Here is a 26,268-nt window from a genome sequence, read left to right as displayed (position 1 = left end):
ATAAACACATAAAATTACTAGTAGATTAAGTTAATTTTCTTTTCCTTGCTTACACTTGAGTATTTATTCATTTGCAAAAGTGTAACATTTCCATTTATCGGTAATAAAACGAGCAATTATCCGAGGCAATAAATAATGTTTCCAAGAAACTTTAAAGCAATTGTTCGGATTTTCAAGTTCAAGTACTGTGCCCTTGAGTGTCTATAATTGCCGTTAACAATAAATAATCAGTTCATTATTCAACTAATGTTAAAATGGTATGCGTTGGAACGAACGAAAAGGGTGCGGTTGTCTAGTTGTTGGCAATTATCTGTTGCATGCAAACTCCTATTTATATTATTATTGTGCGTGAGGTAAAAAAAATAAGTACTGTTAATCATATTATTTATTTCATTTTGCCTTCAGTCGAAAACAAGTTTCTTTTTCTTATTGATTAGTTGTTCACTTCGTAAACGTTCAATTCTATTGATTTGAGTAGATCGACTAGATTTATTTACAATTATAGTTAGAGGACCCGTCAAATGGTCATATGCCACATGATGGCAATAGCAACTAACATCACGAAGTGTGTGATATATATATAATTCACAACGTTTGAAGGATTTGTTTTTTCCAAATTTTTTAAATGTTCAGCATAAAAACACATTTATCTTCAAAGAATTCTAATAAGATTGTAAAAAAATATGAATTTGTGTTTGTACTAGTACTCTTGTTTTTTTGAGTATTATTTGCGTTTGAAATGATAAATAAAACCAAAAATCAATTCATTAAAAATATAATAAAAGACCAACTTCTTCAGAGAACTTTCAGCTTCGGGGATGAAAGAACCTCTGAAGAAGATTGCCACTTGTTCTACCGAAAAATTAGAAGGCAACTTCAACCAACGGTGGCCTTTAAACCCGAAACGGAAGAGTATCAGTTAAAAGTGATTTTATTAATGAAAACCTTTATTATGCTGATACTTTCTGTTTTTGACGTGACAACAAAACATGACTCATGCGGCGTTACCTCGCTCTGAGGCGTTCCATTTAAGGCTTGCAGTACAAGCGAGAGCGCGGAACGAGCGACAAAGAGGCACAATCGGCCTCCGCGTTCGGCAGCGTTCGACATCTGTCTCTCTCCTACTTGACAGCTGCTATACAATAATACATTTCCATTTACCTCCTTCTCTATATCCATACAAAATATCTATCAAACAAATAAAATTAAAATTTTCTTTTGAAAAATGAAACCATTCCATCAGTATTTTCTTATGACGTTGTCACGTTCAACTATCGTCAGTAAACCGACTTTACAGACAACCGATTTGTTTTTTAACTTTACTACACGAGCATACAACTTTATTTAAAACTGATCCAAACTTTAAAAACAGCAAATCAGATCACACATATCAGTATTTGACCCTTTTTTGGTAACATCAATGGTCAGTTGTTCAATTAGCAATCGCCTTCCGAAACATCGTGTTCATGTATAATGCACAATTATTTCTTCAAACAAGGTTTAATTTTTGTAGAATAAAGATAACATGTTTACAGAGCGACAAAGCACAAAAATGAATTAGGTATGAAGTAGGTATATGTATTTTGAGTAAGGATTATTATTTTAGTATGCTTTCTTTAAAAGGTGTCATAATAATATTCAGCTAAACATAGATAATTAGTAACAGTTGAGAAGAATGTTGGAATAGTCTTACTTTTTCTAACAACTTTTAATATTAGCAGGTGCCTTTTTAATAGACCAAATGACTGACCCAAATATCGAACATACCGGAATCATGTCGTCTGATACCCATTTAATAATAATAATAGTAAAGTTGATCTTTCACAACGATATTAAATGACTGCAAGAAATTAATAGTGAACCAGCCGTTGCTGCTCGCCATTAATTAGAATAAGATTGCAACGGATATGGCCCGAAGCGAAATCCGAAGATAATTAATAAACATATTATTATAACAAATACAACGTTATAATTATACTTTTAACTTGCAATCTCGATAGATACGTCGATATGCAGCAAATGAGATAAGCAAGATTCCTAGGTTCTGCGTTATTTACTTATATTTGTATGTAGCAAGTGCCTTAATGTTGCGCTGTTGTGTGTAGGTATTTCATCAATTAACGATTCATTGTAGGTAATTATCGATTTTGCTAATCCGTACAATTTCGCAGCAGGAAATCGTTAAAACTTTAATTCGATCATGAGAGACCGCAATTATTGTTTTTAATGTCCGTCAATGTCGAAACTTCCACAGGAGATACCAGTTTAAAAGATAACTTCCTGCACATTACCGAAAAGCGGATGTGTTTATGGACTAATAAGTGGGACAATAAAACTGAAAAAAAAATTACAATAAACTTGCCGATATGTATTATATAAGGATGCTACTAGCTACTAGGCAGGTAGGGAAAGGAAAACTGTGGGAAAGGGAAATTCACGGGTTTTCCTTAGTATTAATTAAATGCAAGGAGAAGTAAAAAATGAACTTGACAGCAATGGAATATTAGCTTACACACAGTGGCGAATTGTTTTAGGACTAGATATCAACTATTTAAATATTAAACAAAAGATTTACACATTGATTGGTTTGTTCATTATCCATTATTTAGCAAAATTTCAAGTTAAAATCGTAAAATTAGGTAATGAAGGAAAATTACCGAAATTTCATTGAACGTTTTGCTACTTTATTTACAACTTCTTCAGCAACTCATTTTAATTCTTTCTTTTCATTCAACCCTTTTTAAAAATATAATGTTATTTGATATAGTTAATAGAAATTGTTCAGGTTCGGCCCGATGGCATGGTTTAATTATTTACAAAGTAAACGAAGAAATTCGTTTCATAAATATAATAAACTGCACAATAATGACAAGGAAACAAAAGTAAAGTTTAAAAAATGTATATTAATTGTTCACAACAATTGTTTCACCATAGCATTGGCTTCTTCAGGTGAAGATATTCAGAATATCTTCATTTACAATTATTTATAATATAAATACGATATTACACATCTAACCCAGCTCTGGATAGATGCCGACACGGAAGGAGGCGAAGGTCGCCTCTAACTTGTGGGTAAAGAAAATTCATATTTGATTTACTCGTTAAGTAGGATCAATAAAAAAAAGCAACAACGTCGCTGTCGATCATCTTCAGTCTTTGTTTTCCAATAAAACGAAGACGTCAACTAGCAGTTGCACCCTCCCATTCTCCATAATCTTTATCAATCAATCCTTGTCTTCATCGCTCGGTTATTTCAATTATATTCTTTCCTTGAGAACGATTTTTCGATAATAATATACCGGATTATTGTTCAATTGTGTTATTTTTATGAACTGTTATGTTGAAATTTATTCGACCTTGTTTATGAAAGATCCATTTCCACTTGCTCATTTGTTATTTTACATAATTCCTACGAAATATTAGCCGTTATAGTAATAATTTCATCCCTTCCCTTTGAAAAGGTGAGATAGTAACGGTCAAAATAGGAAAATTAAAATTCAACCTAAAGTAAAAAAAAAGCCGAGCCCGATGTTAATTTAGTAAAACTAGTTACGACTAACATTGATTACGAAAAGGCAAGAGCAATTTAAAAGTTGCTGACCAATCTGCTCGGTCGCATTTTTTGGAATTAACGAACCGTCTACCACCGCGCTGGCGGTTCCAATTTAATTTCATTGCTCCAAAGCAAAATGTAGGTACATACGTACAACTTGTGCTTACATACACGGAACAGCGCAAAAGCGACGTGCTGCTGAAATTACTCCTTGTATTGTGCCCACCAATGTTATTTATGTTAATAAACTGTCGAGTTTGTTAAGACTTTTCAAATTAGACAATGGCCGAGCACGTTAATTGTCTATGCAAATAAGTGTAATTGAAGTGTGCTCCAGTTCCTGGAATTTTGCTTGAGAGAAACAATCCATCCATGTCTGACAAACGGCGTACAAGAGCTTCGACTTTTTCGATTTTTTTTTCTCAGTTGTCGCTGCTATTGCCCGAAAAACTTGTTAAAGTTTTATAAGAAATTATAACAGTACAGCGTGACCAAATGATGTGGCTTTCTCTGATCGCACCTTTTAATTATTTTATTCGAAGGCTCTGGGTAAGATGCTTTAAACTGATTACTCAGGTGCTCTTAGTTTTTTCTCGACTATGTCAAATGTGGGCATTGTTTTCATTCAATCACTGATTGTCTAATGAACCTGTTACTTCGTTTAGTGAAAAAAATTAAATGTTGCCTAGTGTTTCTTTTAGCAACACAACCTTTACCAACCAGCCTAAATCCATCACAAAAACGAACGGTAATCACGCTCTTTAAGCAAGAAATAAAACCGTAAACAAAGAAACTGGGTTAAGACTTACTTTTCGTATAAAAATTAAGTACTTAATACTTAAAAAAAATATAAACAAATTGGTTACTAGGGAAGGTAAAAGTAAAGAAAGAGCTAATAAAAAACTATGAGACAAGAACTTAAATGAAGTGAAATATATGAAATCCTATGACATTATTATTTCTTACCGTATTTTTCAATTATTCCTTGCGCTATCCTTTATGTTTTATATCTTTACTCCTTCTTTCACCCTGAGTTATACAAGTTCCTATACATATCGAAAATCAGCAACTTCATTTAATTTTAATTTGAAATCATTTTTTCGATTTTTTATTTACCCACTACAAACTACCTCAAATTAATGAGGGAAAAAACCTTTGGCTTGTATAACAGAGGATATCGCAAGGAATAATTGAAAAATAGGGTAAGAAATAATAAAAAATTGTAGGGAAAAAATGCAATTTGTACATTTCTATAAAATTTTAAATATATCCCGACTATTGTTTCAGTAGCCTCTCCGTGATTTTGTATTAAACTAGACACCCTCGCTAATATTGCAGATATTGTATGTGTACAATACATATATATATATATACATATATACATTAATTGTAACAGTATGTTGCAAACATAAATAAGAATTAATTGGCCATTAAAAAATCTTCAGCATTGTTTTAAATGTCCATTAAATTGTTACCTGATCTAGGTCGATTTATGACCACTTGAAACCAGTGACAATACTGATTGAAACGCATAATTAAAAAAATATCTTCTAAATTGCTACCGCTAATTATTTTAATTATCAGTCAATTAATCTAAGTGAGTATATACGAATGTACAAATTTGTTTGCTGTATATTAAAAAAAAAAAACAATTAGACAACAAATAGATACGAGGTGAACGCCGTATCTGTGCATGGAGGTTTCCTTGTCAATCTAAAATGGGTCCTTTTTAATTATAGTTCGATTCTAATTTTGAATGACCTTTGTTATCCGCGTTAAGTAATTACCGTTCAGTCAAATATAAGATTGAAATTTGTTTAGAAAAAAAGCTGTCCAAAAAGTCATACTTAACAAAGCATATTTCTATAAGATACTATGAAATGCCAGTAGGGGCCTTTGCAGAACAAAAATCAATATACTAGCTTCATTTCATTTTGGTAAGTCCACTTTATTAGTCTTCAGGAAGTAAAAGTACAAGTATCCTTTATTATTTATAATAATAATAAATAATACTTTATGAACTTAATTAATGATTTATTTAACATTTTTCATATTTCTGCAATAAAGAAAATAGCTGTTAAATGAATAAAACCAAACACCTAAGGTCTTTACTTCAGTTTAAGGATTTTTCTAACAGGATAATAAATAGTCCATATGTTTGAAAATTCTTTTATTCTTAACTAGGAACGTTTAGTGATATTATACATTATTAGGTATAACTGCTAATTAATTTGTGACATATCGAAAAATGCAGTATTTGTGGTAGGTATCTTTGATGGATTGTCCAAGAAAATAAGATTTCATTAGATGGAACAAACTTGTTATATGACAAAATTTTAATTATTTATTGATGTCAAGGAGTAGATTCCTTTAATAAATATAATTAAATCCTTCTCATGCTGATCATGCCAGGCGCGAATGTGCATTTTGTAATGCTTGTAGGATAAAATCCTGATATTGAGATTCAATTGAATCCTGGTGGTTCAGTTAAGTTAGAGACTCTTGCGTTTTCAATTCAGGCTAACACCTTGGGTATTGAACGCGTTTTAGTATATTACCAAAATTGAAAACTGATATTAGCAGGAGATATGCAGGAAGAGTTAATAAAGTTCTATTCCGCAACTCATTATTCTATAATAGTCATCATAAATAATCGATTAATATTATACAGATATAGAAGGCGTGCACCAATACTTTGCTGAAAACAACTAACTGACTTCTAAGAAGTATCCAACTGAGATGAGGTATTTCGGTTACGTAGCAGTTGAAATTCGTAGTGTAAATAGCCGTTGATGGATGGCCTACTTCGGAAATTTCTACCGCGGGCCGGACCGGACACGGCAAAGACACGCATCAAACAGTCTAATTTTTTTTGTAAGTATGATTGATAAGCGTACTGTTTTGAAAAATAGCAGTCTCTAAAACGGAATATTAAATCGAGACCGGACTGCTCTCCGTGTTGCCCCCAACAGTGCATCGGCCACAGGTGAATTTGTACTGTTTGAAGATGTCAGTAATGGATGAATCTAAACAAGCGTACAACTATAACCTATTAATTTGAAACCTAGAATTTTGCTACCATAATTTATTGTAACCCGGACGGACGGACGCAGACGGTCGAACGCGTGATTTGTTTAATTCTAACTTTAGCGTCTAATCATGAGAATAAAAAAAAAAAAACAAGACGGTGCAGGCGCCACAACAAACAGATCCGTACATTTAAAAAGGAGATATATAAAATACCGGTTTGACAAATAATAAAAAGCAGATATTATAATTATTTTCTTATTTTTCACATACATTTAAGTGATGAATAAGTTTATTTTCTTTTAATAGCACAAATCTCTTGCAATTCAGTACACAGTTGTGTTTAAAATTGCGAAAAATAAATAAATTTTATAATATTGTTTAGCATTAACAGTAATTATTGGTTGATCTATTGCTTTATACTCAAATTTTCTCCTTGAAATTTCCTATTCAATAGTAATACAGTACACACAAAACCTTGTTGTTTCAAATTTTTTTTTGTAAACAATGTAGTACCTAGTAGCTAGTATTTCTTCCTCGTGTTTTTCCTCTTAAAATTTTTGACTTATCTGTATTTGATTCCAACCCCCTGTCTGTTATACATTTATTAAATTGTTGCATCGTTCTTTTTAACCCTCTATCGTTGTTGAATGAGTATATATCTTTAGTATCATTCTTTGAAATACCTGAAATTATCGCGGCGAAATGGCGCCTCTTCGATGAAGCGCCCACGTACGGGGAACATAATCTGACAATCCGCCCTGCCTGTGGCTTCTGAATTATGCAGGTTACAGCAAAATACCGCTACTTTTCAAAAACGCACCCGTGTTTACGTTGATGTGTATTATAGACGTTGACGTACAACTAATAGGCTTTTGTATTTTAATAAAAGGTCGTAAGTAAGTAGTCGTATGGTCTGGTCTGATACGGGCACTAAAACGTTTGAAAATTCAATCAGCGTTCAATCAATCAAGTCTACAAGTTAAAGCGATAAATATTTTCTGCAAATGGGACTTCGCGTTAACGCAGATATATAAACTCTCTTCGGGCGACAGTTTGAAATTGAATAAAACTCAAAGCGATTTCTAGGCTGCAAATCGATTACGCACTTTTTCTATCCTCAGGTAAACCTCATTGCATGGATGGCTTCTTGTCAGTATGAGGTTGCCCAGGTAGTGAAGGTTTCGTTATTAATCCTTTTATCAAATTTTATCAAAAAGCTGAAAGAAAACCGGCTTTGTACAGCAAAAGTAAAAAAAAAATACAGTGATTGTAATGCGAAGGAGCTTGACGCATTCATTCTGTGAATGTTGTGAATCTTTCTAGGGTATAGGTACACGCTGACTGCTTATTGGATGAATCCAGTATCTTCCATTCATATGTTTCTTTCGTCTCTGTTAAATCCATTTCAACATTGCCTGGTATACAGATTATTTCTCTTTTAAACAACAGTTTAGTTCGTATGTGCGCACAGACCTAAGACTAAACAGTTTAGTTTACTAATCCGCCCGTAACCTACTCGCACCGACTAAACTGTCGCTGAACAATTTAGTCGTAATGTACGCGTAGCCTAACATGCCCTAGAAGCAATACAAAAAAAATTATTCCGCTATAAAAAAATTGCCCAGGGGTGCCACGAAAGTTTTGGGCGGCATAGAGTAACAGCGGAGGGCTTTAAGTGAAATTTTGAAGTGGCAAAAATCAATAAATTGAAGGAGTGTGGACTCTTGATAATTTACTTAATGCTTTTATTATTTATTACTTTTATTCATTGTAGTTGGCAAAATAGTATCACCTACTTACGTGTCGTAACGATATATAATATGTATATGTAGTTAAGTTAAGTATACTTCATTTACTTTCTGTAGCGATGTGCCCCTTCCAATATCTTGGATGCGCGCTAGCAAAATCGTAGGTAGGGAGAAAAAAGATCATTATACTCTCGACTCTTGTTCATTAAACATTCTTTTTCATACAGTACCTGCCAAAAACTTCATGAATAGTAGTGCGAGTCGAAAACAAGCGTTAAAGCCTTTAATGTGTCTTAAAATATATATATACATCTCGTTGATCTTTTCAGTAGTAAATGGTACCAATAACTGCACATTTGAGCAATGCAATTGTAGTGGATAAAATGCTCATTTTTTTCCGTGCAATACTGTACGGATTATACGCTCCTCACCGGTTAAGATTTTGACCGAGAGTTGTCTCCTTCCTTTTCTGGCCTAGTGCTGTTCTTTTCTACTTTGCGCCGGTCAAACTGAAGGTCATACCGCTACAGAAAGTAAACGAAGTATAATTCATACTCTTAACGTTATTTCCTGATTAGTGGTAAACAATCACAAGATTATGTATATATATAACTCGTATACGAGGCTAAGCCTCAGTATGTAACTAGGTATATGTTCAGGATGACCTGAAGTGGTAGACTTAAACTGTTCTAATTACATTGTTATTTAGAAAGTAACCAAGAAAACAAAATTATAAACTATCCACCAAAGCTAGAGAAAATGAGCTGTTTCCAATTAATAACCCCAAAGATGTTAAAGGACAGATTTCTACACAAATAGTTATAAAATTTTTGCAATGTCGGCAAACATAATAAATCTCGACTTAAATGCCGTTCGACCTTTTGGAAGAAGAAAATTCTGGTACATTGTAGTAACCCATACTTAGGTGTGCATATACTTAGGCGCACTGCTTGCGACTATGTTTCATGGTTAGGCAAGCCTTCGACTTCGGAAACCGTGGAGCTATATGGCAGTCCTTTGCACTTGTTCTGTCTGCTACGAAACGATACATTTTCGTATAACAATATTAATTGACATCTTTGCGACCGATTTATCAACGCTAATGGCATCGTTATTATTCCAGATAATGCGTGAATTGTGGGAATAACACGATAAGCATGTGCAATGAGGCTGTGATACTGAATAATTACAGGCGTGGTGTCGTAGGTGGCCGTGTGTGCCGAAGGAGAAACTGGTTTAGTGGTGCAGTTTTGCGGCGGCGATTTTATACACTGCTCGGGCTTTAGCACGTAGCACTTGTTGCAAAATTAAAATGTGTGTACACGGTACGTAAAACGGCCTGTGTGATAAATATTTACTGTTTGAAATAAAGGACAAATTGGCATTTATTAACGTAGACACACGCATTATTTACCGGTAAAAAACTACGTTCGAGAATAATACCCGACAGTTGTTCCGGGTGATTTAGTAAAAGAAATTAGAACAGTAAATGCATATTTAGAGAAAAAAATGAACATATCACGTTTTCTTATCCGGTGATCATAAGTTTTCGGTAGATACTTGTTTGATATCAAGTCGTGTAAAGCACAATTTCATCAAAAGGGAATATGTCTACTAAGTAATCCGCGACTATGTAAATATTCACTAAAGCCACATAAATAAGTCGCCAGTTTTTTTTACAAAAAGAAGCCGGATCTGAGAACATAAAAGAATTATTTATTTGTCATTTTTATGGGCTTTCAATATTTGAAACAGTCAAACAGATGGTGTTCGGATTCCGAGCACGAGTGGCGAAAATCCAACATCGGAGATGGAAAGACCTCTGAAGAAGTTCGCCACTATGTTAACAAAACGTTAGGAAGTAACTTCAAGACACGACGACCTTTAGGCCTAGCACGCACTGCGTCGTAGGAAGTGGTACGATGCTCACATTTACGACCAAAGAATCGCAGCTTTTAGTCAATTACAACATTACAACATTGTAGTATTGTTATTGTGAATAAAAGCTCATAATACTCAAAAGAAACAGAAGAAACAATATTGGTTCTATCCTAAAATAGTTCAAAGACTGGGAAAAGAGTAATTTTCTTTTTTGAATTTCGGATTTAATTTTTTTTCGCGTCCAAAACACTATCTGACGTTTCTTCTTCCTTTGCAACAAAGAACTAGTAATCTGACATATCTGATAACCACAATGTATTAATTAACTATAAACAGAACTACGGACTATCATCGTAAGTTGCGACGGTTTAGTCGGAAGTGCGCACAGGTTTACTGCTGTCCGTAAGATTCATTCTACATCCGCGACTATCGCGCTGCAAGACAAATAGGACCAGTTGCGGTTTTTTAATCGCAACAATTATTTAGGCGCACACTTGCATTTACTGGCCTGTGTTATATTTTTGCGACTAAATAATCGCGCGACTAAGAAAAGTCGCAGTGCGCGATAGGCCTTAGACTAGTGTTGCCCAAACGCAAGAACAAGACGAGACTTAGCCAGTCTTGGTCTTGGTCTTGCGCCAATACACCTGGTCTTGGTCTTGGTCTTGGTCTTGCGCTCCCAGTCTTGGTCTTGGTCTTGGTCTTGCAGCAAGAGTCTTGCAAGTCTTGCAATTACCTATTAGTCTATTACTATTTATTAAAGTTTACTTTAAATCCTAGAAAAACGTATTAGAATTGGAACATTGTGAGCTTGAATGAATATAGCCATAGTAAAGATCAAGCAGATTAATAAATAACTGAAGATTTGATAAGAAATTCGAAAAATCAACTGACCTATATGTCGTTTTCCATGGAAGTAACTGTTTCTTAATAAACATTTATGATCCTTGCTTTCTACCGCGCCGCCTCGCCACGTGCCGGCTCTATGATAAGGATGCCGCCGCAAATCAAACAATAATATAAAGCGTGTAAAAAAATTCGAAATTATTTTGCATGAGTATACCTACACCCTATGGCGGCAATCAAATAGTGTCAAATGTTATGATTTCGGCGTGGCGGCAACGATTGTTTTAGATTTCAAAAGAAGCCGCCGGCGCGTGTATCATAACCATGTACTTCCGAAAAGCGGCAAATTTCTTTGAGAAGTAAGTACAAAACCTTTGATGCCGCATTATCAAAGTGCCGATGGTTAAAACATAACTATGCATGCACTCAGTTTGATTTTAATAATTTTTTTATTCGCTATGTTTATGGTATTAGTCGTAATGCGCATAGGTCCAGTTTTTCATATTCTTTGATACAGTTTTTTGCGTCTCATAGAATTCCTAAGCGTACCTACCTATACACCGAACTGTTACACCTAACTACTCAGTGAAATAGCGCTAAGTCCTAGCTGCAAGACGCAAGAGTCTTGCAGGCTATGTCTTGTTCTTGCTCAAGTCTTGCACGGTCAGTCTTGGTCTTGGTCTTGCTAAAAATACGCGGTCTTGTTCTTGGTCTTGGTCTTGCAAAAACGCAAGAACAAGACCAAGACTGCAAGACCAAGACTGAATTTGGGCAACACTACCTTAGACCCAAATCAGGATAGCATCAATTACCTACCGGCTGCGAAAACTTTTACCAATTTGTTGGATCAGTCACTCTCATCCCAGTTTATACTTTTAACTACTTTATACTTATAATACTACCTATGTATTTTATTATTGCTTTTGTTGCTCAACGATGTATAAAATCTGTCTATTTCTACCAAGAGAATTATTCGTTTAATTTATCGTATAATTGATTAGTCTTACTGAAGAGTTACAATTTTGTCACTTGTCCATCATATTTTACACTTAATGTTTTAGCTGATGGCGTAATTTTTTATGCAAATAACTATTTTCCGAAAAATTTATTTAAAAGGATCTAAAATATTAGTGTATTATAAATTAATGACGCAATACACTTCTGCATGATTGGCGCTTGATAATCAGTTTACTTTTTTCGGAAAATGCCCAGCAGCTTGTATTGTTTTTTCTTGTATATTACGGGAATGTTTTATTTATAAATAACCGGTAAATTTAATTATAAATATAACACGGATACTGCTGCCAACCTGCTACATTCCTCTTATAGAAACTAACAATAAGATTTTGTAATTTTGAGCGACATTCATAACAAAAAATTGAAAACGCGAAACAGGTGTGACGTAAAGTTGTAAACGTTCGTTAAAAATTCCGTCCACTAGTGTAACTAATTATCGCCACTAGTTTTTGCATAAAAAAATGCATTAAAACAAAGTGCTTTTGTGACCAATATATCTCCCGTTGCATAAAAAGAAACGTTATATTGTATATATCAATAAATATTCAATTGACTTCAAACGTGTTACGTTTCTTTGTTTCCACTTCCGTCTTTTTCTGTTGGTAACAATAAATAATTTTTCTACCAGTTATAGTTCTTATACACCACGTAGATATATGCAGTTGTAAACATTTTGGTTAAGAATCTATTCGCTAGGTAATTTTTACGAAACCAAATTTAGGTACTAATTGACGAATAAATCCTGAATAAGACTAACGAAAAGTGTAGTACTTATAGCAGTATTGAGATCTAGCAAGGAGCAGTTAGAGATAAACTTTAAATAAAATGGAAGCGGTGCTGACAAAGCAGTATTGTATGAATATAAATAAAAGTAAAAAAAATACTGGTATGTAACGGAAGAAAAAGTAGGCAAAGAGAATATGATGATAGGAGATGAAACATTAGAAGTAGCTGATTTTAGGTATCTAGAAAGCCAGATAATTCAGAAGGAGTAGTAGGGATATAAAGCAGAGGATAGCGCAAGGTCGAGTCGCTTTCAGTAAAAAGAAGTTACTTCTATGCTCGCGAATGGTTAATTTAAAAATTCGAAAAAGGTCGTGTCGTTAAAGGTTTGTTTGTTTGGAGCACGGCGCTGTATGGGTGCGAAACATGGACAGTGGGCGCGACGGAAAAGAAACGATTAGGAACGTTCGAAATGTGGTGTTACAGGCGAATGATGAGGATACTGTGGATAGAAAAGGTTAGAAATTAAGAGGTATTAGAAAGAATAGGAGAATAAGAGGACTCTATGGAAGTCAATAAGAAATAGGCGAGATAGATTAGTAGGACACCTTCTTAGGCACGAAGGTCTTGTCAGAGACATATTAGAGGAAGAAACGAGAATCAAGAGGGGTAGGGGTAGACCTAGATTAGATTATTGTTCGCAAATAGTTAAGGATGAGGGTTGTTTAGGAAAATGCGAAAATTAATTCAAGATAGCAAAGATGTAGTGTGTCCAACCAGTTTTAGGACTAACGACCTTATGATGATGATGAATAACCTTGACTGTTAACGTTACCGTTTTTCTGGAGCTCCGTCCGTGATTGTATTGTAATGTTAGTAAAAGCGTACACCTTTTTAAAATGCTGAAAAATCTAAAGACAGCACGACCCATAAGTTGCAAAATTATTTGTATAGTTACTTAACCACATTTACTGAATATTGAAAACTGTGTAACCACAATGTCTGTGAATGTAGATGAAGTAGAAAAAAGTCACGCGTGTTTGTTGCCGTTTCTTCTATTCCCACTGTTTCTCGGTGTATAAACAATGGTTTAGCGAGTGATTTGCCGACCTTGCAGAGGACGCTGGTTAATTACAACCGTCAGGTGTAGTACTTACAAGCGTTTAATGAAAAGAAAGAAAAAATGGAGCACGAATAATGATAGTATCGCGGCATGTAAATTATTACAGTTCCTGTAAGTGCAAACGTGAGTGGGACGGCTGCCTATACTGACTTAAATATACTAGGAAAGACTCGTATTGCAAGTTCGTGTTAGGTAAATTTTTCCAAGCTAATTGCAAATCCTGCTCGCGATTTTTATTAATGGAAAAGATCATAAATAAGTAGAAGGAACTTGTCAATGAACTCGCGCAAGATAGGTAAACAGATACACATTTGACACGCTTACTCATACACACCCGTGTATTTGTAGGAGCTTGGTTTATATGAATAATTTATTGCGGAAAAACACCCACATTTTTACCGGCATCGGTGCAGAGAAACAATAGAACCTGCCATTATTTTTTCTTCAACTCCGAACGATATTAATTCAGTGAGAAAAGAAAACAAATTATCAATAAATTGTAGTTGAGACTGTCGTGTTCGTTACCTTATGCATTCAAACACTCATTAACATACAGTACAGCCACTTACAATACGCTAAACTGGCTCATTTCGGCTGTATTTCTTTTGTGTGTATGTTACACGATCTTTCGCCGACTGTGAACCGATAGTAAGGGTTATTCCCATTTCCATTTAAAGAAAATATTCCACCTTCAATGCTTCGACTCTCAAATGGATTCTTGTTTTCAACCCGAGTACCAATAGGTACAAAAAATGGGCCACAAATTATTTGGATACTACACTTATTATGTTTAAATTCATCTTCTTTCTTTGATCGCTTAGGGAAATGTCAAGGCATCAATGATACTGCAGATCCTAATACAGTATTCTGTACACTAAAAGGCTGTATCGGAAAATTTAGGGAATATGTATCGGTTATCCCTATCCGCTAAGTAATTCGTAATTCCACGGATATAATTCATTATTTCCGCACTAAATATCTCCCATGTAGTGATGGGTACCATAAGATGGTAGAAGATACTATCTAGCCGATAGTAGCTTGCGGCATTTTTCTCACAGTAGGAAAACGGAAAATGCACTGATGCTTAATGCACTCGAATCTGAACGCACTGTCACTCGTATGACGTCTGATGAAAATCTAATCTAGTAGTATCTACCACGAAATCCCAACATTTTAACTTCTAAATATATAAGTGTTGCTTCACTTTTAATGTACATATATCGAATAAGGTTTTATCCGGACGCTATTGTTCTTATCGATACATTTAACTAATATCTGAACTCAATATTGTATGTAGGTATATAAGCTAAAGGTAGTAAAAATCCAATACATCATGCGACATGACCAAGAGGTTTAGACCATTGCTAGATTTTATAATTAAATCAGTTCACAACTTTTTTCTTTCTTTCAATTTTCTTATGTAACACATTCAGCCTATACACCGGAAATATTAAAAACTACACATACAACTAATCAATAATCACAAATTAAGATAATGGAAACAGCAAAAAAAAGCAATAAAATATTAACTGCGACTCAGAACCTACATCTATCACTTTTATGCATCTATTTCATTTTATGTTAAAAGGATACAAGCAATTACAGCTAAACAACTTTAACTGACGCATTTTTTATGCTTCTTCCGACGTGTATTTATCTAGTCGTAAAAGAGGAAAATTGCTACAAGTAAGAAAAATTCGAAGCATTTTTATGCAAAATCAGATCTAATTCTATGGATTTTTTACACAACACATAAAATTAAAAGCTGTAATATAAACGGCTGGTTAACATTTAAATATGCACAAAATGCACGTGATATTTACGTGAATAATTTAATTAAATATGAAAGTTAAACAATTTATTATGTAATCCAATTAAATGTTTAAAATAAAGAGGAAAACGGACTTGTAGAATAACTATATTTTGTGTGTGAGAGTTTTGTGGAAGACCGATCCATTTCGATTTACTTTGTATTGTAATGAATTTTCTACTGTTTATTCTATTTATTTTAACGGGTATTTATATTACAGTTATTTATGTTACACAGTAACACTAACAAACCACTTAAACTATTTCATATTTATATCACACGGTATTACAATGTTTATGTACTCATCACTTGGCATTCGCTCATAATTCGCTCTTTTCATTTATATTACTACTGATCACCTGTCCATAAACTAACTAGTTCCGGCTGTCATCCGGAGGCCTGTTTATGTTATCATCAAATTCTCCGGATGAGTTTTCATTCTCAAAGATTCTAGAACTACGAAATATTTATTAATCTACACCCTACCTCAAATTAATGAGAGAAAAATTGTTGCTGTTGTCACACCACCCCCGCCGGGAATCGAACCCGGGACCTTTGGCTTTATGCACCAATGTTCTGACCACCAAACTACGAGAGGTGACAACAGCAATACCGACCAACCAACCTACAAGGTTAACGATCCGCCGAACTAATGTAACTATATATACTGAATATACTATGATTAAACATACATTCAATTTTAGATAACTTTTAGAAGTGGGTTAGTTTAATATGAAATATTAATATGAAAATTCATTTTTGATTCTAGAACTGCTATTGTTACGCAGGCAAATATGCGTCACTCAGGGTGTGATGCCCTTCTAGTCTTTAGTACAAAAATTACGAACCATAAGTCGGTCCCTGCCTGCGGGTAACTCAAGAGCCGTCGGAAATCAATATATTGTTTATCACGTACATACAGGCCTGACGCTGAAAGCTGGCGGAAATTTTAAAATGGCGTAGATCCGGCAAAAGTAGGCAGCTTTAGGTATAAAGATGCAGCCCTCATTCATCAGTATTCCTATCAGGGGCGTAGATTAAATATTTAAAAATAAGGATCAGTGAGCAAGTAATAGACAGACAAACAGAAGAACTAATTGTTGATGTTGGTGACAGTGATAGAGATTCCCATGATGACAGTGAATGTGAAAACTAACTATAAAACAAAAGCAATAGGTTAATTTTTTCTTTTTGATAAGTCATGTTTTTACATTATTTTCTAGTACGCTACTGTCCTATCTGTATTAATACTATAATTTACGCCTACTGAAAGCTTTTTTGTGTATCGGTTCCCAAGTGACTTACCCAAATAGGTCATAAATGGGCAAGTACCTGCGCGACCACTCGCCAGCTTCCTTCGTCAGACCTGTACTTCTACTTTACGTAACAAAGTATTTAATATACAAATATTTCTAAAGTACCTACCTAATCATACATGGTAGGTTTCCTTCGTATAATTCCTCTCCCGTAGTAATTTCACTGTGTAATAGTGTTTAGTACTGTGTAAAATGAATAACGTGTATACAAAATAAATAAATAAAATTGAAGGAACATTAGTTACAATAGTTTAATTATTTTAAATGAGTATCCCTTATTAGGCTAAGTCTCACTAATGCTAAGCATATACATTTGCCCCTTCGTCCATGTAACGTAATATGTGCTAAATGTGATAACAAATCTACGATTAAGCATTGGTTGTTAATCTTCGAATTGCCATAATGGGAAAGTAACTGTTTCATCCCGACCATCGCGTAATTTCTGCAAATCGTCACGCCGATCTGGTTTCGTAATAACATGCACACTTTTTGATCGCAACACGTAACACACCGTCGATACTCGATACATCGACGTATCAAGCAGAAAATTCTCTCTTACACTTTAGAAGCGCTTTCAGTAGGTATACAGGGCCTGCAAATAAAATTGCTTAAATGTCAAAAATAGCAGTCATTACAGATGAAAGGTTTCCTATCAAGAGATTAAAAGCTTTTGTAATTTTCACCTCATTTTGACATGTGTTTCGCCACACGTATCAAATTGTGAATTTTGTGGAAATTACAAACGTTTTTAAATCCTTGATATTATGAATTTCCTTCGGAGTAGATTCAACTAACAATTTGTTCTTCTTCCAAGCAAGTAGCTGGTAGTGTATCGAAGTCAAGATCTACATAGGGAGATTTCGATAAATTTATATACAGAATCTCAATTTTTTGAATGCATACTCCTAAACTAATATAAAGCATTAAAAGATGCTGTTGTGAATCTAGTTTGGCAAGTCAATACCTACATTTATAAAGGCTTATATTATAAATAATAACGCTGGGTTAAAGAAAAAATGTCGAGAACTTCAGCGGTTATCCACAACATCCCCATACCTTTTCAAATCGTGCAAAAGTGTAGACCAAATCACTTAATATGCATGCAGGTGTATTAGAAAAGCTTCGAGGTTCTGTAGTTCCCTTTTCCCGCTTATTAGTGTTTCTTGGAATACCTGCCTACCTTGCACAGAAGGTTGAAAAAGTGAAAATATTGACATATTTTCACTCTCTATCAGCTTAGCTACAATTTCTTGTAATTTAAGCTTCGCCATTTCAGCCACAAATAAATCAATAGCTTGCGGATCTTATTAAAGCGACCTGCCAAACTACTTTTCAGGCATTTACTTTACCCCTAGGGGCTTTTCGAGCAGTTAATAAAATCACAAATTCGTAAAGCATTCTTTATGTAGCGATCGTCGTCAAATTACCAGTCAGGCGACCCAGTTTATCCATGAGAACGGTTTTTCCCAAAAGTGGGACCGTTTAAAATCGAAGCCTAGGCTCGAAACACCCCTGCACTGTGAATTTCGTAAAAGCCTTTAAAGCCATTTTCGATAAATACGTATATAGTGCTCTTATAATCAATTACATGATTATTTGATTGAGTTGTTTGTTCACAAATAATTGGTAGTTATTTTTTCTTGGGTGGTGTACTTTTTAATCTATACATCGAAGATGCGAACAACATCATTAAAGATTAGTATGCCTAGATTTGCAGATGATATAGCAGTATTAGCATCTAGCAAGGAGGACTTAGAGATAGCTTTAAATAAAATGGAAGCGGTACTGACAGTTCAGTACTGTATGAAAATAAATAAAAGTAAAACTAAAATACTGGTATGCAAGGGAAGAAAAAGTAGGGAAAGAGCTAATATAAAGATGGGAGACGAAAAATTAGAAGAAGTGGATGATTTTAGATACCTAGGAAGTCAGATAAGTCAGGATGGAAGGAATAGTAGGGATATAAAGCAGAGGATAGCGCAGGGTCGTGTCGCCTTTAATAAAAAGAAGTCACTTCTATGCTCGTGAACGGTTAAATTAGAAATTCGAAAAAGGTTGTTAAAAGTGTATGTTTGGAGCACGGCATTGTACGGGTGCGAAACATGAACAGTGGGCGCGGCGGAAAAGAAAAAGTTAGAAGCGTTCGAAATGTGGTGCTATAGGCGGATGATGAGGATAACGTGAGTAGAAAAGGTTAGAAATGAAGAGGTATTAAAAAGAATAGGAGAACAGAGGACTCTATGGAAGTCAATAAAAAATAGGCGAGATAGGTTGGTAGGACACCTTCTCAGGTATGAAGGTCTAGCCAGAGACATATTAGAGGCAGAAACAGGAGTTAAGCGGGGTAGAGGTAGACCTAGATTGGATTACTGTTCGCAAATAGTTAAGAATGTGGGCTGTTCTACTTTTAGGGAAATGCGAAGTTTATCTGAGGATAGGAAAGAGTGGAGGTACGTGTCCAACCAGTCTTAGGACTGACGATCTTATGATGATGCTGTCATTTTGTTGGTAATTTTAAATAAAATTCCGCTACAGGCGAACCGTTAAAGTTTGCAGACCCTGTATGGGTATTTGTGGTGGCATCTATAGGAATACTATATGTGCGAAATGAGCGCAGTGTTATCGATACGATCGCGAACGTTTCTATTGAGTAGTAAATCACAAACTACTTCGCTTTCCTGATTTATGCACTCGCGATTGCTGTGCGAATTCAAAAGAGGCGATCGCGCGCCGCTGACGTTCTTCCCACAGTTCTATAGCCAAGTTTATACTTACGAATACAGCAGGTACACTAACTATTACTATTATGCTACTATGTACCTACTACCTACCAGGGACATACTTGTGGATCGCTTTGAACGTAACGTTTTAATTTTGTAAATGTGCTTCCACCAGACACACACACACGCATACGGTAGATCGTAACCGATGATAAGAGATAAAGTGTAAAACTGTGGGAGTTCTTGATTTACTCAATTAAGCGATTCGATGTGGGAGGAAATCGGAAACCGACCGTTTCGCAAATCTCGCTTCAAGTGCGACAGGTGCATTCGAATCGGGAAGGTGAACTCGAGTACACATTCTACTTCTTCTTCTTCATCTGATGCTTCTTTTTGGTTTCCTGTTTTATTAATGTCTTGTACATCAGAGGAAAGAAATAAACTGAACTACACCGACTAAAGCTCGACATCATTATTTTTCAGTTAAAAGACCTTTTGTAATATAAATGCTAAAAGTACAATGGGTTGGTAAACGCTTGTTTGAAGGAAAATTATCTTTGACTAGTACTTAATTTGAATAAATGTATACAGTAGAAACTAAAACGCTCTATACTAGTTATATATTTAATAAATGCAAAACAAGTTTGCATATTAAAATAATGTTGTCGTTAATCTCGTAAGTTTTAGTATCAAATTAGATTGCAAGCTCTTGATGTAGACCACTAGATTTTAGTTATTTTCTTTTAGGCCTAAAATGTAGCCTACGCTCTGAGGAAGTTACTAAATGTCATGTACCCATAAAAACAACATTTATAAATCTGCTATGTGAATTTATTTTTTTCCAACGAAGAAAATCAGTATAGAATCTAATTCACATGTTCCCTGTGTTTGTTTCAGATTTTCCTGGCGAAAACGATAATTTCATGGAACGGTACAGCCCTAACAGAAGAACGTGCATCATGCATAGAAAGAAGATCCAATATTTTCATAAATCTTCTAAAGGACCATAGAGAAAAGTGTATCATCTTGAAGTAGCTGCTCGTCTGAGAACGCAACATTGGTGAGTAATTATATACACATTTTCATTTTTATATTTTACGTTGAGGTATATAAATTATCTCAGTTAGTTAACGAACTCATAAATTATTATTGCAATATTAATCTATTGCATCAAAAGATTACATTTCAGGTAAACATATATTACAATAAAATATCTAAACAATATAATACGTTCTTAAAGTGCACAATACAATAATTGTGATTTGCTTCCTCATGTTTTTAAGCTGCATATATGTAGGAAAGATTTTTTTGAAAGAATGTAGTATGTTTACATTTAGATAAATTTTTGTCATCGTGATCAATGAACTTTTTCATGAATTTCATATTAGAGCCATTTTTCGGCTGATAGTAAAAATCATTTTTCAATGGAGACGATGTTAACACACAAGTAAAAAATATTTACGATTTTCGCATAATTCTTTATTCATTATAATAAATTGTTACACTCCGTTGTGATATCTTCTTACTTGTTAAATTAAATCACAGCAGGGCGAAACATGTGTGGAAATTATGAATAGTGTTGTAATTTAATAAAAGTATTCTACATATTTATATCGTCGGTTCTATTTAACATAACTCTTACTGTAACTATAACTAGTCATCCAAACCTAACGGGTCAGTAGGTACCATGCTATTGAATTTGTACGGTTAGGTATAGAAAGTCAAATTTCCTAGTCAATTTTTTTAAAAGACCAGGCAAATATTATTACGTCATCACATTTTATTGGGTCATCCGTCCGTCCCAGTACACACAAACGTGAATATCATTGGATTCATTTACCTATAAACAACACATTTAAACACACATGCATAAACAACGCGGCATTAATTACTTATTGAGGAGAATTCCGCGATTTAATTAACACCTCAACGTTATCTTCTGGGGCCATAAACGTGTGTACTAATTAGTTGGATTTTGTATTTCCAAACGCCGAACGCGCTATACATATTAATTAATGCTCGCCTGACTACAATAAAAAGAAATGTTGAAAACCACGATACAAACTAATGACTCTGGCGCTTTGAATATATCCCACGAAATTTTAAATTAACAGTTGTTCTTTATCAGTAAACACGTATTTTCATTCTTGTTGGTTATGTCGTGAATTTTATTATTTTTTTTCATTGTTCATTTGCAAGTCATTTAAGACCCCATGGACGTTTAGTATGTTATCAGTATTTACTAGAAATATACTATAAAAATCTGCTATTTTGGTTTTAGTGCAAAATGTTTGAAATTATTAACAAGTACAATTGTACATTAATGTGCTATAATGCAACTTTGACAATCAATATCATCATCATCATTATAAAATCGTCAGTCCTAACAGCGATTAGATACGTACTTCCTCTTTTGCCTATCCTGAGCTAATCTTCGCATTAACATCCCCAAAACTAGAACGTCCCACATTGTAGTTAATGATTAAATTAAATGGTAGAATTATTACATCTACATAAATTAGGTACATACCTTTATAGATTTTTTCGTAGGACTTGAATGGTAATAACAAAGGAGATGTTGAAATTACAACTTCTTTAAACTCGCTGCTCACTTGTAGGTATTTCTTGAACTGTAATAATTTTAAAAAATCACAAAATACAAAGTTTATATGGTAACGATTTATCTAGGAGTAATTATTTTGGAGCTTTGCAAATTCTTAAACAATAACTTTACAATAAAAGTAAATGAATCAAATTTAACAGCGATATAACACAATTTTTACATCATAAATAAATAAATAATTATTACTAAAATTAAGGAAATCTGGCTTTGCAGTTCGTCAAAGTATCTGTTGCCCTTCTATATAATTAATAAAAGATTAATGTTTAATTGAAACAACTCAAATTGAACAATATTAATATGTTTAATAATTTGTTACTAAAGATATTAAAAGTAAATATAAATGAAACCTTTATGCTACTTATAGACAACAACTATTACAGTATTAATTTATTCTATTCATAATCGCTAATAACTTTATTGGCCAGTAGGCGATTTTTTTAATTACCTTTTCTCTATTAATTAACCGTTAATTGCTTTACATAATTTATAATAAATGTTTCAAATTAAAACCGGGAAATGAAATAAATGAATGAAAATCAATATAGAACCCTGATACGTCGTGTCTTACAAAGAAATACAAATCAAAAATAAGTACAGGAGAATTTATATGCATACGTATTAATAACTTTCAATATTGTAGAATAAAATAAACAACAAAACTAAAAGCTACTTTCATTGTAAATAAAGTAAATTAATTTGCATTGGCAAATCTTTTTAAGTGATTGACGACTAAATTTAACTTTTCAGACAGATAACTAATAATACAGTTTAATATTTAATATTTTATCAAAGTTTTTATAATCTCAATCATGTATATATTGAGTTTGTAAAATCTGATCTGTTATTCACCTTTCACCCATAATCCTGAATTTCATAGATTACAATTTCTGTATGATTTATTAAACATAATATTTCTCTTTTTCTTAAACGTTATGAATGTAGATACATCCATAAACTTTTCCCAAAAACAGTATTTTTGTGTCAGACACGCAGTTTTTACGGTAATTAGAAATAAGTTAAAAATTATAAGCAAACTTTTCTACTTTTCCCTGTATATATAAGTGCAAACGGTCCCCAGTATCCTAGATTGGCTGAAATCCACTAAATTTTTAGTTGGGACAGACAGTAGCTCTCTGTTAAGCAGAACTTAATTTATAATTAAATTATTGAATCAATTTAATATTAATATAAAAAACAAATTAAATCGGTGATATAAAACTAAACACTCGGTACCATTACGGACTAAATTCTATCACACCATTAGTGCAAAGTCAGTTACTTACCAAACGTGGTAGTGGTCGACAGACATGTCGAAAAGAAAAAGAACAAGAAGTACAAGCCAGTTTACTATAGGAAAAGCTTGTACTAATCATGTTTACTACGAATAATTATTCGTAAACAGTTCGGACGTTACATTATCATTGGTCTTCCATTTAACATTAACGTGTACGTACGTGTTTGATCGAAGATAAGATCATGAGGAATTTAGGAAGCGCGAAGGAGAGAAGCAGAGAATAATAATACATGAAATTGCTTGGGTACTGTTCAGTTTAATGAAAATGTTTCTTATGCAGAAATATCGGGCTGTAGACTGTTCGCCGATAACTTATAGGCAAAGACAGTAATATATTTTAAATCCATGAGACTGTTAAACCCCCTAATAGTTATTCCGCCCTTTTTTCCTTCCTCCTCTGTACAATTCTAGTTAATATTTTTGACGCTAATTGTTCTAAATGTCTTGCACCTGTATAGGCGCCTCTCTTTTTAGGTATGGTTGCTACCACGTTCCATTTATAACCCTCTGAAAGTTTCCCGGTCTGCATGTTTTAGAATTTTCGCCTGTATCCCATCTATACCTGGCACCTTATTATTCTTTATGTTTTTTAATGCTACATCGAACTATCCTCTCATTATGGGATAACCTAGCTCACCTATCTCTACACTATCTTACTTATCTCCTAACTCATGGCTTGCATATAGGTTGTCTAAATATTCTTTCCACCTATCTGCCTTTTCCTGATTTTCTATCAAAAAAACTCTCTTATATTGTTACTACTGTAACATCTCTAAAACTCCTTTTAATTACATTATAAACCTCATCCGTTTTACCCACTTCAAGCTTTTCTTCTACTTTTTTACACCTCACACCAATCCATTGCTACTTAGCTGCTCTACACTTCCTAATTATTTCCCACTTCACAGCCTTATATCTTTTTTGTCCTTCTTCTTCTGTCCTGTTTTTGTATTTCCGCCTTTCTTCTACTAATCCTACAGTCTCGTTTGTTGTCCAGGGTTTCCTACATTCGTTTTGTTTAAGACCTAATTGTTCTCCTACTCTTTCCAATTTATTCTCATTTCTAACTCTTTACGTTTTCATGTCAATTGATTCTAAATTTTTATTTACCTAATCTCATAAGTTTCTAAGAACATTCTACTGGGGAAATTAAAGCATTCTGATATTTTGTGCATTATATTTCCAAAAGAGAACATCTTTGAAAACGGTGTTTCTTTGAAATTTTTTTAAAAATGATGATTTATTATCTTAATTAGTTACTTGTAGAATCTTCAATCTGGACTTTTCCCATTTACGTAAAACAAATTGGTACGCATTCAGAGTTCTGTGAATGTCTCTATGTTCTTTCTGTCGATAATCTAACCAAAAGCGTTCTGTGACTTCAGAACCAGTAAACCCATAATATTTTTGTTACAAAGAAAACAAAATTGAAGATTCCATATATGTATGCATGTACCTGTTCGTTATACATATAAGACACTTGTTAACGATACAGTGCGAGTTCGGCACGGCGATTGATTTATACTGCCGATTATGGAGAGCGTATCTATTCGAATTTTCTGATCGGTTACAGGTAATTACATGTAGTATAAAATAACTGGCAGATGATTAAGGGGATAAATCAAACGTGATGTTGGTACCACCGTGCAAGACAAATTAGCACGTCGTCACAACAAACTGGTGTAAATTATAAAACGCTATTTCATTTTGTTACAAACGTCGCAAGCGTATATATATATAGATATAATACATACAAACGAATAGATGTAAAGTCAAATCTATGTAACGAGCCGAATATTAATTTACTCATTAAAATTCTAATGTAATTAACAACTTATTCAGTTTTCTTCTGATTTTTATATTTTTAATGGCAATTTTCGCATTATCCGTTGCTACTAACAGGACAGCTTCTGAAGCCAATTAAAATGACTCCTTTTGAACACATCCACCAGGGGTCACACGTGGCGCGTGACGCGTGATGCGTGATGCTATATCTTATCTTAACGTTACATTTTTCGATTTTATATTGTACCTTTTATCGAGAAAAAGAATACTGTTTCCCAGGTATAGAAAAATTAGTTTTATGTAGTCGTCGATGATCTTCGATTTATTGCTGCTACTATTTGCCATAACATCCAAAGTTTCTCTTGATCATTTATAAATTTTCGATATATCATTTTCTAAATTTTTATCTATATATATAAAAATGAATTGCTGTTCGTTAGTCTCGCTAAAACGCGAGAACGGATGGACTAATTTGGCTAATTTTGGTCTTGAATTACTTGTGGAAGTCCAGAGAAGGTTTAAAAGGTGAATAAATATGAAAGTTTTTAACTGTCTTTCAGATTATTTTTATGTTGATTGATAAATCTTAAGTTTTCTCACAAATTAAATTTCTGAACGCAACCATAATATTTGACATTTGACAACCAAGTTTATTTTATACAAAAGGTCTTTTATTTATCGATTGAGACAGTACGAAGTCTGCGGGGTCAGCTAGTTTAGCAATATTTTTTACTGCTGCCGCTTTTATTCTTCATTAAATTTATGAATGTTTATTAAATATGTAAAATTTCTTGATTTG

At 33.8% G+C, this 26,268-nt stretch overlaps 1 protein-coding gene and 1 non-coding gene across 2 annotated transcripts in view; one reads left to right on the top strand and one right to left on the bottom strand.

The window, feature by feature from the left end:
• LOC108737007 (transcription factor Ken-like) overlaps positions 1-26,268 on the top strand; it is a 335,172-nt gene that overhangs the window by 21,698 nt on the left and 287,206 nt on the right. Inside the window, exon 3 of the mRNA XM_025975837.1 lies at positions 20,665-20,827. The gene's annotated coding sequence lies outside the window, so the exon portion shown is untranslated. The remainder of the gene's footprint in view (positions 1-20,664; positions 20,828-26,268) is intronic.
• Positions 16,257-16,329, bottom strand: Trnay-aua. Its single transcript has one exon. It is a non-coding gene; the product is annotated as a tRNA-Tyr (tRNA).

Source organism: Agrilus planipennis, unplaced genomic scaffold (genome assembly GCF_000699045.2).
Source record: "Agrilus planipennis isolate EAB-ADULT unplaced genomic scaffold, Apla_2.0 scaffold98, whole genome shotgun sequence".
Taxonomy (NCBI): Eukaryota; Metazoa; Arthropoda; class Insecta; order Coleoptera; family Buprestidae; genus Agrilus; species Agrilus planipennis.
This window is presented reverse-complemented; position numbering and strand designations above follow the sequence as displayed.